The sequence below is a fragment of the Pseudoliparis swirei genome, chromosome 8, assembly GCF_029220125.1.
Source record: "Pseudoliparis swirei isolate HS2019 ecotype Mariana Trench chromosome 8, NWPU_hadal_v1, whole genome shotgun sequence".
Lineage (NCBI taxonomy): Eukaryota > Metazoa > Chordata > Actinopteri > Perciformes > Liparidae > Pseudoliparis > Pseudoliparis swirei.
In genome coordinates this window covers 21,802,608-21,815,540 of record NC_079395.1, presented here as the reverse complement: position 1 = coordinate 21,815,540, position 12,933 = coordinate 21,802,608, and the positions used below count along the sequence as shown (strand labels likewise).

The window sequence follows — 12,933 nt, the reverse complement described above, 5'->3', positions numbered from 1 at the left end:
ACCGCTAGGGGCCTTCACGTACCCACGGGGGTATCGTGCCGCTGGGGCCTTCACGTGCCCACAGGGGTATAGGTACCCGCTGGGGCCTTCCGTATTGCCACTGGGGGTATACGCTACCCGCTAGAGAACTCGTGCCCACTGGGGTGCCGTGCCACAGAAGGCCTTCACGTGCCACACGGGGTACATACACGTACCACGGTGCGTACTAGAGGGCCTTCACGTACCCACTGGGGTACACGTACCCGCTAGAGGGCCTTCACGTACCCACTGGGGTATACGTACCCGCTAGAGGGGCTTCACGTACCCACAGGGGTAGCGTGCCGCTAGAGGGCCTGCGTGCCCACGGGGTACTGCGTGCCGCTAGGGCCTTCACGTACCCACAGGGTGCATTACCTGCTAGAGGGCTGCGTGCCACAGGGTATCACGTACCAGCTAGAGGGCCTTCGCATTGCCAAGTGGGTATCGTGCCCACTAGAGGCCTTCACGTACCCATGGGTATGCGTACCCGCTATAGAGGGCCTTCACGTACCCACAGGGGTACACATACCTGCTAGAGGGGCTTCACGTGCCACGGAGGGGTGCTCGTACCCGCTAGAGGGCCTTCACGTACCCACAGGGTACATGTACCCGCTAGAGGGCCTTCACGTACCACAGAAATTATACGTACCCGCTAGAGGGCCTTCACGTACCCACTGGGGTACACGTACCCGCTAGAGGGCCTTCACGTACCCACAGGGGTATACGTACCCGCTAGAGGGGCTTCACGTAACGTACCCGCGCCGCTAGAGGGCCTTCACGTACCCACAGGGGTATACGTACCCGCTAGAGGGCCTTCACGTACCCACAGGGGTACACGTACCCGCTAGAGGGCCTTCACGTACCCACAGGGGTACACGTACCCGCTAGAGGGCCTTCACGTACCCACAGGGGTACACGTACCCGCTAGAGGGCCTTCACGTACCCACAGGGGTATACGTACCCGCTAGAGGGCCTTCACGTACCCACAGGGGTATATGCGTGCCGCTGGGGGCCTTGCATGCCCACAGGGGTGCTGCGTACCGCTAGAGCACGCCACGTACCCACAGGGTATTCACGTGCCCACGTGGGCCTTCACGTGCCACAGGGGTATATGCGTACCCGCTAGAGACTGCACGTACCCACGGGTATCACGTGCCGCTGGGGTGCGTACCCGCTAGAGGGGCTTCACGTACCCACAGGGGTACACGTACCCGCTAGAGGGCCTTCACGTACCCACAGGGGTTGCGTGCCATAGAGGGCCTTCACGTGCCACCGAGGGTATGCGTGCACCAGAGGACCTTCACGTACCCACAATGGTATTCGTACCCGCTGGAGGGCCTTCACGTGCCACAGGGTAGATCGTGCCCGCTAGAGGCCTTCACGTACCATGGGGTGCCGCTAAGGGCCTTCACGTACCCACAGGGTATCACGTGCCACTAGGGGCATGCACGTGCCCACAGGGGTGCGTGCCAGCTGGGGCCTTCACGTACCCACAGGGGTACACATACCCGCTAGAGGGCCTTCCGCGTACCCGGTATACGCGTGCCGTTAGAGACATGCGTACCCACAGGGGAATACGTACCCGCTAGAGGGCCTTCACGTACCCACATGGGTACACGTACCCGCTAGAGGGCCTTCACGTACCAACCGGACAGGGGTACCGCTGGGGCCGCTTCACGTGCCCACAGGGGTATACACGTACCCGCTAGAAGGCCTTCACGTACCCAGAGGGACTACACATACCCGCTAGAGGGCCTTCACGTACCCACAGGGGTACACGTACCCGCTAGAGGGCCTTCACGCATTGCCCACAGGAAATTACCGTGCCCATAGAGGGCCTTCACATACCCACAAGGGTACACGTACCTCCTAGAGGCCTTCACCATTGCCCACGGGTGTACGTGCCATTAGAGGCCTTCCGCATTACCCACAGGGGTTCACATACCGTGCTATGAGGGCCTTCACGTGCCCACAGGGTATCGTGCCCATGGGGCCTGCGTGCCCACAGGTGCATTACCGCTGGGGCCTTCACTTACCCACGGGGCAAGTGCGTTACCCGCTGGAGGGCCTTCACGTACCCACAGGGGTACACGTACCCGCTAGAGGGCCTTCACGTACCCACAGGGGTACACGTACCCGCTAGAGGGCCTTCACGTACCCACAGGGGTACACGTACCCGCTAGAGGGCCTTCACGTACCCACCGGGGTACCGTGCCGCTAGAGGGCCTTCACGTGCCCACAGGGTGCACATTACCTCTGAGAGGGCCTTCACGCACCCACATGGGTGCGTGCCGCTGGGGCCTTCACGTACCAACCCGTTACGTGCCGCTAGAGGGGCCTTCACGTGCCCACGGTATACGTACCTGCTAGAGGGGCTTCACGTACCCACAGGGGTATACGTACCCGCTAGAGGGCCTTCACGTACCCACATGGGTACACGTACCCGCTAGAGGGCCTTCACGTACCCACTGGGGTACACGTACCCGCTAGAGGGCCTTCACGTACCCACAGGGGTATACACGTGCCCGCTGCTGGGGGCCTTCCGCATCACGGGTGAAGTACACGTGCCGCTGGGGCCTTCACGTACCCACAGGGGTATACGTACCCGCTAGAGGGCCTTCACGTACACACAGGGGTATACGTACCCGCTAGAGGGCTTTCACGTACCCACAGGGGTATACGTACCCGCTAGAGGGCCTTCACGTACCCACAGGGGTACACGTACCTCCTAGAGGGCCTTCACGTACCCACAGGGGTACACGTACCCGCTAGAGGGCCTTCACGTACCCACAGGGGTACGTACCCGCTAGAGGGGCTTCACGTACCCACGGTGTATACGTGCCAGCTGGGGCCTTCACGTACCCACGTACCCAGGGTACTGCACGTGCCGCTAGAGGCCTTCACGTACCCACAGGTGCGTACCACGCTACCCATGGGGCCTTCGTGCCCACGGAAATTATGCGTGCCTGCTAGAGGGCTTCACGTGCCCACAGGGTACTCGTGCCGCTAGAGAGACCTTCACGTGCCCACATGGGGTACACGTACCGCCAGAGGGCCTTCACGTGCCACGGGGTGCACGTGCCGCTAGAGGGCTAACATTGCCCACTGGGGTATCATTTCCTTCACGTGCCCACAGGGGTATCACGTGCCAGCTAGAGGGCCTTCACGTGCCCACGGGGTACCGTGCCGCTGGGGCGCTGGCACCACGAAATTTGCGTACCATGAAGGCCTTCCGTGCCATATGGGTACACGTACCTCCTAGAGGGCCTTCACATACCCACGGAGTACGTACCTCTAGAGGGCCTTCCGTGCCCACGAGTGCAGTACGTGCCATGAGGGCCTTCGCATAGTGCTTACCATATGGGTACGTACCGGCTAGAGGGGCCTTCACATACACTGAGGGTACTGCGCATTACCCGCTAGAGGGACTTCATACCCACAGAAGTGCACGTGCCTCCTGAGGGCCTTCACGTACACACAGAGTACTGCGTGCCGCTGGGGCCTTCCGCATGCCCACCGGGGTGCCATTACCCGCTGAGAGGCCTTCACGTACCCACGGGGTATACGTACCACGCTGAAGACCCTTCTACCGTACCCACAGGGTACACGTACCCGCTGGGGACCGTGCAAGAGGGGCCTTCACGTACCCACAGGAGGTATCGTACCGCTAGGGGCCTTCCGCATACCCACGGGGCCTTTGCGTACCCGCTAGAGGGCCTTCACATACCCACAAGGGTACACGCACCTCCTAGAGGGCCTTCACATACCCACAGGGGGTGCATTGCGCTAGAGGGCCTTCACATGCACAAGTGCATTGCACAAGAGACATGAGCGTACACACGGGTACACGTGCCACTAGAGGGCCTTCACGTGCATTACATATGGGTACACATTTCGCTAGAAGACATTCACGTACCCACAGGGGCCTGCACATACCCGGCTAGAGGGCCTTCACGTGCCCATGGTGCTTTGCATTGCCGTACCCGCTAGAGGGCCTTCACATACCCACAGGAAGTACATTGCCTCCTATGAAGGGACTTCACGTACCACAGAATTACCGTACCCAGCTAGAGGACATGCGTACCCTTATGGGTACCGTGCCTCTAGAGGCCTTCACATACCCTGAGGTACACGTACCTCCTGGGACTACTAATGTGTTGAATGAGTGTAATGGGTTATACATTATTAAAGGTGCTATGGGAGCATTTTAGTTTGACTCTCGACGGCTCTGAACACGCCGACGCTGCCAACAGCACTTTGGCTAAAGTCCTGACTCAGCTAACTGTGTTTAGTGGGCAGGAAGAGACTTCAGTTAGGTAGATATTACTCATCTAGACTTGTTAACTGCTTTTAATAATACTCTGAATACCATTCTGTTGTAGCTTCAAGTGTTGAGCTCCTAAGCCTTCTCTGGGTAATTGAGACCGGCGCATGCGTCTCCAGAGTCAGTCGTGGTCCCGGAAGGTCAGTGAGCGGCCGAGGCTCAGTTACTCCATCGCTGCACGGATGTGAGTAGGGATGAACCGAAAAGTCAGAATAAATGGTCCAATATTACTTCAACTTTAATAATAGTTATCTGCTGTTAACAAACAATGGCATTCTAATTAGTCATCTTTAATTATACCAATACTATAATCTATGTTATTTATCATTAGTTAGTGTAATATAAAACATTTTACTACACTAATCAATTTTATTTTATGTACATGATATAGTATGTATTATTGAGACAACACGTGTTAATCTGCTCTGGCTTCCTGCATGTTATTTTGTATCTCACTGTTGATATGGGATTATGGAATGCATCTCTAGCCAAATAGTTTGAATAGACTGATTAGATTCCAACTCTGGTTATAGCATTGGATGGTGGTGGGTCAGAGGACACCATATCTTATCCCCGGATCTCTCCTTTCACTACTGTGTCATAAGAACATTGCAATAAGTCAACAGCACATAACAAATATAATTCAATTTAATTCAATTTATTTGCCTTTAATATCACAAATTTGCCTCAATGGACTTTAATCTGGACACACTTGACATCCCTGACCTTTAACCTCACATCGGATCGGAAAGACTACCTGGGTAATAAAAAAAACATTTCTGGGAAAAAGTGAAGAACCCTTCAGGAGAACAACAGGAGGATCCTCTCAGGATGGACAGAACAATAGATGTCATGTGTACTGATGAACGGCAATAGAATATGTCAGAAATTATTAATAGTTACGTAGTGAGCGCGGACCACGATCCCAGACCTCCACAATCCATGAGACAGGAGGGAGGTAGAGAGGAGAGGGGGCTGGGGCCCTCTTCCCAATGTCCGATGTAAAATCTAGCACAAGCGATAGGTTCTCATGTGCTCCTCCACAGGATGCCTTTGACGTGCTGGGCTTCACTCCAAGAAGAAGAATGGCGTCTACAAGCTGACCGGTGCCATCGTATCACGCGGCAACATGAGTTCAGAACAAGCGAAAGCGCGAGGGGCAGGCGATGATGGCACCAAGAGGGGCGTCTCCGATCGGGAGATAGAAACATTTCATCAAACGTAGTGAGTTTATTGAGTGTGTATTTCCTTAGGCGTCGACAAAGTCGCATATCTGATGTGCCTGAACTCCATGACCTCATCAAAAGATCTCTGTCACCCGAGGAAGTCAAAAGTAGGAAACAGGTAGGTCACCAAGGACAAACTGTCCAGCAGGTAATAATGAAACATTGTTAGGTGTTCCTTGAAGTGCAATATTTAATGAAACAAAGGGCTATTACTGTAACTTTTTATTTTTGTCTAGGTGTACTATGCTGTTGGCGCACTGTCTAAGTCAGTGTATGAGAAGATATTCTCGCTGGATGGTGGTGAGGATCAACCAATCCCTGGACACCAAACAGCCTCGCCAGTACTTCATTGGTGTTCTGGATATTGCCGGATTTGAAATCTTTAAGTGAGCTATATGTCTAGACAATATATATTATTCAGGCAAATGTTTTAATCAGCTCACATGTAACAAAGAGATTAGTATAAAAGGACCACTAAACAACTGTACACAAGTTAATGTCTACTTTATCGTCATCATTGCAGTACAACACCTTTGAGCAACTGTGCATCAACTTCACCAATGAGAAAGCTGCAACAGTTTTCAACCACCACATGTTTGTGCTGGAGCAGGAAGAGTACAAGAAAGGGCATTGAATGGACTTTCCTTAGATTTCGGTATGGACTTACAGGCCTGTATTGACCTGAATTGAAAAGGTGAGGGCAGACTATCGCATGTTCAGACAGACATGGAGATTGATTGATTGTCTTCAAACCACTCGTGTCTTGTCCGCTTCAACCCATGGGTATCATGTCCCATCCTTGAAGGGTGCATGTTCCCCCAAAGCCTCGTGCCACCTTCAAAGCAAGCTCTGACGCCATCTGGGAAATGCCAACTTCCAGAAGCCCAAGAGTTGCCAAAGCAGAGGCCCATTTGCCCCCTGATGCACTCGCTGGGAACTGTCCAGCTATATAACATTAACAACTGGCTGTTGAGAACAGGATCCCCATAGGCAGAGACCGTTGTGAGGACTCTACCAAGAAGTCTAATCTCAAGTTTTATCTTCCCTCTTCGTGGTATTCGGCATCAGTAGGTAGGAATAACAGATACACTACATTGTCACAATAACCTCTCTGTTAATACCAAGATAATGAGTTTACATTGGTTCATAAGGAGATGGAAAGGGAAAGGAAGCAAGAAGAAGGGTTCATCCTTCCAAACAGTGTCTACCTTGCACAGGGTAAGTAAAAACACATAAATATGTGTCAATGGCTGCCATATGTAAACCACTGACTGAAAGTGGTATGCATTGATAACTGATAGATATGTATCCACAATCCTATGAACTGGGTCTTAAACATCACGATTGCGCGGCTTACAGGAGAACCTGCACAAACTGATGACCAACTTGAAGTCTACTCACCTCACTTTGTCGCTGCATCATCCCCCAATGAGACCAAGACTCCGGACATGGAGAACCCTCTGGTGATGCACCAGCTCTTTGTGATGTGCTGGAAGCATCAGGATCTGCAGGAAGGGCTTCCCAAGCAGGATCCTCATGGGGATTTCAAACAGGTATTATTTTGTCTTTTAGCAGTACTTTGCTGTTGTTTACTCTTTATCGTCTATTGTAATTGTAAACAGCCCGTGGCAATACACCTGTATTCTTATTCTCCTGCAATGCTTTGTAGGCATGCTATAAATCCAAAAGAAATGTGAATCTGTTTTTACTTTCCATTTCCCAGATATCGCATCCTGAATCCTGCTGCCATCCCCCGATGGACAGTTCATTGACAACAGGAAGGAGCTGAGAAGCTTCTTGGTTCTCCTGGATATTGATCACAGTCAGTACAAGTTTGGACACACAAAGGTAATTAATACAAGAAAAAAGTCGAGGACATCCTGGTAAAAATACTTAACCCTGAAATACACCACAGAATGGTGGTAAATGCAAACTGGGCAGAAAGTAGAAGAAAACTGATCTTTGAATTTCCTAGAAGGCATTCTTTACTTGCTCGTAAGGTGTTCTTCAAGGCTGGTCTTCTTGGGCTACTACTGGAGGAGATGAGGATGACCAACATCACTCATCATCACTGGAATCCAGAGCAAGAGGAAGAAGAGGGCTCTTGGCGAGACTAGAATACAACAAGATCTTTGAAAGAGGTCAGAGAACACAGGAACTTAAAATGAACTAAAGCAAGAAAATGATAACGCGCTCATCCTTAGAGATTTTAGTGTAAGTGGTAGTAATAACTCTGGTTTATCTTTGAGATGCACTATATGTGGTCAGTGGAACATCCGTTGCCTTCATGGGGGTCAAATTGACCTGGATGAAGCTCTTCTTCAAGATCAAACCTCTGTTGAGATCTGCGAGGCAGAAAAAGAATGGCAACCATGGAAGAATTCCTGAAGCTGAAGAAACACTACGCAAAATCTGAAACTCGTAGAAAGGAACTAGAGGAGAAAATGGTCTCTTCTTCCAAGAGAAGAACGACCTGCAGCTCCATGTCAGGCTGTGGTCAATGACATTATTCTTAATGTATAAATGGTAATATAATCATTCCAGTATATGCAACACAATCTCTGTCAACCGGTCCAATTATGGTCAGGACCCATTGGTATCCCTCTTTAATGGACTGGGTACCTTTGGCTAGAGTCCTATTGACACAACGTAATTTACGAGGTAACTTTTGGTTGTCCTTGGGTAGTTGGGATGAGTTTGATGTATACCAGTGTTTCTAAGAGCTACTTTTACAAAAAGTACAAGCCACCCAACTCCAAACAGGCCGTATATTTTTTGTGAGGAAGGCGTTGTGCTTTAATGAACATTTTACATTTGCACATCGCCTTACATTAGCTGGTAAACCAGCTGACAAAATGGCCTTTTCTATCTGCTGGAGACCTCTGTGGCTCTAGTTGTGCTCCAGATATACATGTTAGTTGGAAGAAATCTGCAAATTTGATTGGCGATCCACTTGTGAGTTTGATCCCAGTCTTTGAGAATGATTGGTACATCCAATTTTATTATATAATATATACTGTATATACTTTATTTTCTTTATTAATCATGTATATTGCAACTTGCCGTATGTTAACAAATTATTACTTATTCTCAGTTCAGGGCAAGATAATCTTTTGATGCTGAAGAAAGATGTGAGGGCTGATCAAAAGAACAAGATTCAGATGGAGGCAAAAGCCAAGAAGCTGTCTGAGAGACTGGAGGATGAGGAGAGATGAATGCTGAGCTGACTGCTAAGAAGAGGCTGGAGGGACGAGTGCTCTGAGCTGAAGAAGGACATCGATGACTTGGAGTTAACTCTGGCTAAAGTGGAGAGAAAGAGAAGCCTTACGAGAACAAGGTAGGACATACCCGACTTACTGTAAAAGTGCTCTGACGAACATCGACATTGAGTCCTTGACAGGGTATCTTCCTGGCTCTTAAGTGAAAGAACCTGGTGGAAGGATGTCTGCTTTGGATGAAATCATTGCCAAGTTGACCGGAAAAGAAACTGCAGGAGGCTCACCAGCAAGCTGGATGATCTGCAGAGTGAAGAAGACAAAGTCAACAGTCTGGCCAAGGTAAGCTGGAGCAGCAATTGGATGATGTAAGTATGCCTTAAGTGTTCAGTCATACCATATGGCTCTTGCATTTGGGATCTACGTAGTTTGACTTTTGCAATGCCATTGTCCAGCAGAGTTCCCTTGAACAAGAGAAAGAAGATTCGGATGGATCTGGAAGAAGCGAAGAAACTAGGGCGATTTAGAAATTGACCCAGAGCTTAATGGACCTGGAGAATGACAAGCAGCAACTTGAAGAGCGTCTGAAAAGTAGGCACAATGTACTCGATATGTACAAGAGTGCCTGGAACAATTACATGCTGCATTAATAGAGTATAACCAATGACAGTCGCTCTAATCCTAACTACTTTCTTTCTACACAGGAAAGATTTTGATTAGTCAACAACAACAAGATAGAAGATGAGCAGGCCATAACAATTCCAACGAAAAGAATTGAAGGAGCTCCAGGTAATGGCTGATACACGTAATGTATAACAGTTCAGGATTGGTAAAACCCTTTGATGGTAGTAGTGACTAAATAGTTCTGCATTTACAGGCCGCATCGAGGAGCTGGAGGAAGAGCTGGAGGCAAACTGACTGCCCGAGGCAAGGTGGAAGCTGAGGCAGAACTGTCAGAGAGCTGGAGGAGATCAGCGAGGAGGCTGGAGGAGAGGCAGCGGGCGGCGATCACGATCAGGTCGAGATGAACAAGAAAGGGAGGCGAGTTTAGAAACTCCGCAGGGACCTGGAAGAGCCACTCTGCCTTTCTGAAGCACGCGCCCGCTCCGGAAGAAACAAGCGACAGTGTGGCGACCTCGGGAGCAGATCGACAACCTGCAGAGGGTCAAGCAGGAAGCTGGAGAAGGAGAAGAGTGAGCTCCGACTGGAGCTGGATGACGTGGTCTCCAATATGGAACATATTGTGAAGACAAGGTCAGCTGAGCTGATTTTCTTGCCAATGTTGTGCAGGTATACTTTGGATTATGATTGTTACGTTTCCCTTTTGAAATCTAGACAAATCTAGAGAAGACATGCAGGACTGTGGAAGATCAGATGAATGAATACAAAACAAAGTTCGAAGAGGCTGTAGCTGGATCAACGACTTCCCAACATGCAAAAGCAAAACTTCAAACGGAAGCGGTGCATTGATGCAGCGGACCATTTCATGTTAAAAATCTTCTATTTCAAGGCAGACAAACTATCTTGTGGAAGGTTGGGCGGGACACTCATGATGATTCTACCTTTGCTGATACAAGAGTGAGCTCACGGGCAGCTGGAGGAGAAGAGTCTCTAGTGTCTCCAGCTGACAAGAGGGAAGTTGTCCTACACTCAACAGGCTGAAGACCTAAGCGGCAACTAGAAGAGGAGACCAAGGTTTCAGTGCACAGTGACATCTCTGGGACATAACGTCCTAAAATGGAGTGGGTCCATGTGTTGCTCATTCATACGATTTTTGTTTTGACAGGCAAAAAGTGCCCTGGCCTGGCATGCAGTCCGCCCGCCCGCGACTGCGACCACTGAGGGAACAGTGGGGAGGGCAAGGAGGCCAAAAGGCGAGCTGCAGCAGCGGCATGTCAAAGACCAACTGGAGGTGGCTCAGTGGAGGACCAAATGCGAAACTGATGCCATCCAGAGAACCGAGGAACTGGAGGCCGTGAGTCCCGTGAAAAACAGTTCATGATTTGAAATGTGATTCCACAGAGACGTTTTTTACTTTGTCTGAATCAGCTTTTTGTTTGTGTTGTGTTCCTACTAAAATGTAAGGCAGAACAAAAGTTTGTCTGTTAGACGACGAGCAACCCGGTCCCGTTGGTAGTTCATTCACATGTGTCGTGAGGAAACTCAGCGGCAGAATGTCTGAGCGGTTTGATAATTGGATTTCTAAAGGAAGAAGCTGGCCAGCGGCGCTGCAGGGCCGAGGAAACACGTCGACGGTGAAGCAGCAGTGTGCGTCTCTGGAGAAAGACCAAACACAGGCTGGGAATGAGATCGAAAGATCTCACTTGGTGGGCGATGGAAGGTCTAATGCTGCTGCTGCTGCTCTGGACAAAAGCGAGAACTTTGACAAGGTGAACCAGTGCTGAGTGTCACCAACCAGGAGATATCTCTCTTGACCTTCTATTTAGACGATCCACATATTTATCGGTTTCATTGGCTTCAATACCAACTCTAACATGGTTATTAAAGCCACCATTGGTACAAATCAGCCATAAAACACAATTGGCGAACACCAAATCTGGTGTTGCCAAAATAATATCTGATCTCCATTCATTTTAATCGGGTGATTTTGTTGTCATTGCAACCTTTGTGTTATCTCGTTCCATAATAACGAGTATTTCTCACAAAAAAACGACGCCCCAACTATCACGATGCATTTACACTCATTGCTGGCCTATCGCTCTAAGGTCCTGTCTGAGTGGAGAAGCAGAAATCTGGGAGAGACCCAGTGTGAGCTGGAGAGCTCCCAGAAGGAGGCCAGGCTCTGAGCACGAGCTCTTCAGCTGAAGAACTCTCTTCACAGTCTTGGATCACCTGGAGACCATGAAGAGGGAGAACAAGAACTTACAGGGTAAAGGTGTACTGCCGGGGAGCTCGTGTCCGAGGTTTCTGCAGCAGTACTTGGTGTAACGCCATCTTAATCACTCTGCTCGGTCAACAGGAGATTTCTGACCTCACTGGGCAACTCGGTGAGGAGGCGGAAGAGCATCCGCGAACTGGAAGTTACGGAAACAACTGGGCAGGAGGTGAGATCAGTCTGCTCTTGAGGAAGCTGAGGTGCAGGCCCTCATTGACACGTTACAGTCAAACTGTCTTCTGCAATGTACTATAACCTCCCCCTGTCCTGGGCCTCCTTGGAGCACGAGGAGGGCAAGATCCTCAGAGCCCAGTTGAGTTCAACCAGATCAAAGCCGACATGGAACGGAAGCTCGCCGAGAGGCGAGAGATGGAGCAGACAAGAGGAACCTGCAGAGGGCCAGTCGACACCTGCAGAGCTCTCTCGAAGCCGAGACCATGGCAGGGCAGGCTCTCCGTCTGAAGAAGAAGATGGAGGAGACCTCAATGAGATGGAATCCAACTGAGTCAATCCAACAGGCGAAGCAGCGAGGAGGCCCAGAAGCAGCTCAAGGCTGTCCACGCATCTGAAGGTAAACTAGGAAAGGAAAGGCAGCACTTCCTGAGTTTAAAATTCAAACCCGATTTAGCGTGGTTGATATCATCCGTAAAGGATTGCCAAATTCAGCTGGATAGGGCGTTCGGGCCAGCCAATTGATCTCAAGAGAACAACGCCATGGTGGGCGCAGCAGCACTTCAGGCTGACTGGAGGAGCTCGGAACTCTGGAGTAAGCGGAGAGAGGTAGCAAACTTGCCGAGCAAGGCGCTGCTGGGCGTTGATGAAAGGTGCAGCACTGCACTCTCCAGGTAAGCGGAGTAATTCATTGCAACAACCACATGTGACTGAATGGTTTTCTTGGACATCATAAAGAAATCAAGGCGGTACTCTTTCTGGCTGCCGTCAACAATCTCAAATCTCTCACCTCTCAGAACACTGGCCTGATAAACCAGAAGAAGAAACTTGAGATTGGCCTTCCAGCTTCAGCGAAGTAGAGGCGGTGCAGGAGTGCAGAAATGCCGAAGAGGGCTGAAGGCCATCACTAGCGCTTCGCCATGATGGCAGAGGAGCTGAAGAAGGAGCAGGACACCAGCGCTCACCTGGGCGCGAAGGGCTGTGGAGCAAACCATCAAGACCTGCAGCACGTCTGGGCCGAGCGAACAGATCGCCTTGAAGGGAGAGCAGAAGCAGGTGCTGCAGAAGCTTCGAGCCAGGTGA

General features: G+C 50.5%; 1 pseudogene; it reads left to right on the top strand.

The window, feature by feature from the left end:
• Positions 1–4,449: 4,449 nt before the first annotated feature.
• Positions 4,450–12,933, top strand: LOC130197611 (myosin-6-like; annotated as a pseudogene).